This window comes from Pyxicephalus adspersus, chromosome 9 (assembly GCF_032062135.1).
Source record: "Pyxicephalus adspersus chromosome 9, UCB_Pads_2.0, whole genome shotgun sequence".
Classification (NCBI taxonomy): Eukaryota; Metazoa; Chordata; class Amphibia; order Anura; family Pyxicephalidae; genus Pyxicephalus; species Pyxicephalus adspersus.
In genome coordinates, this window is record NC_092866.1 from 34,107,863 (window position 1) to 34,109,605 (window position 1,743).

The window sequence follows — 1,743 nt, forward strand, 5'->3', positions numbered from 1 at the left end:
ACCAAGGATGACATTTGGCTGTTTTAGGCTTGGTGACCCTGCAGGGAGTTGTGGGCAAACCCGTGCAGAAGAGGTACTCTGGTCCAAGAGTAAAATAGTTGCCACTCCAATCTTTGGCACAGTCATCACAGAATACCGATTTTCCCTCATCCTGAAGTACCTGCACTTCCCAAACAATTAAGAATTCGATGAGACTACCCATCCTGCACCAAAATTGATGAAAATTTGGAAAGTATCTCAGATGAGTCTAAAAAATTTCCAGGAGACTTATGTCTCAGGCAGAGGCATCAGTATTGACGAAAGTCCAATGGTTTACAAGGAAAGGCTCATTGCGTCAAAGAGGGCACGATTTGGCGTGAAAACGTATATGCTGTGCGAATCCTCATCAGGTTACCACCGCAGAGAAACAAAACAGTTTCATTATAAAACCGATACGATAAAATGCTCCGATACATCTTAGAATGAAGCATCTTCACGTTTGATGGAACCACCTACCTTCAAACTCAAGGTGTAGCCATGGGCACTAAATGCCTCCCCTCATACGCAAATTTATATCTAGGTGAGTGGGGGAACGAAATGTTTACCAATCTAGACATCCATCTTAGTACTCACATCCTCTCATGGCAAAGATATATCGATGATATTCTCATGTTTTGGACGGGTCCCACCCACCTCATTGAGCAGTTTATTCGAGTCATCCAGACAAACAGTTACAACCTCAAATTCACTTTTGAATACAGCAAAACCAGCCTTCCCTTCTAGGATGTCCAACTGTCCATAGATTTGGAATTAAAAATCTCAACCTCCCTGTTCAGAAAACCTATGGCCGGCAACAAAATACTACATGCCAAAAGCTTCCATTCTAGACCTCTAGTGAAAAGCATCCCCTTCAGTCAATATCTACATTTGAAACGCAACTGTTCTAACATGTCCTACCGAAAAAAAGGCTATTCGAAAAAAAACCCTCAAAAAAGCTTTTTGGAGAGCCTGGAATTTATAAAGAGATGATCTTCTGTCCAATATCCACAAACCACCAAGGGAAACAATCCCTGTGACCAGAATCATCACAACATACAGCCAACAACATAAATCCACCGATCTGATAGCAGCCAAGTTTATAGGACATTTAATATGTATATATAGGATCAATAGCCTACAGAAAAGCTCCATCGTTTAAGAACAGAATAGTTTTCAGCAATTTCTACGGCAATCCTACTACTATCCAGGATACTAGGGAAACATTCAAGTGTGGCCGATGCCCACAATGCAAGTGGATATACGAAGCCATGAACATCACTCTCCCAAATGGCACCATCCACAGACCTAGACATTATATGGACTGTGCCACACCTAGGGTCATCTACTTACTTCTCTGCCCATGTCGGGCCTTATATATAGGTAAGACCAAGAGACCCTTACTTAAACTAATTTATGAGCATATATATGCTATTACGAATGAAAATATCACCACTCCAGTTAGCTGCCATGTAGCTTTGAAACATGAATTCAATCCCCAAGGAATAAACTTCTTTGGCCTAGAACATATCCCCCCAACCCAAAAGGAGAGGACATGGACACACTCCTACTACAATTGTAAAGTAGATGGATTGTAAACCTACAATCAACAAAATATCCAGGACTAAATGATATATTAAGCTATAAACCCTTTCTACCAAAATTATAACACACATTATGGGTACACAATTATAGCTCCTCTTTACAGCCCCCCCTCCCCTCCCTCTT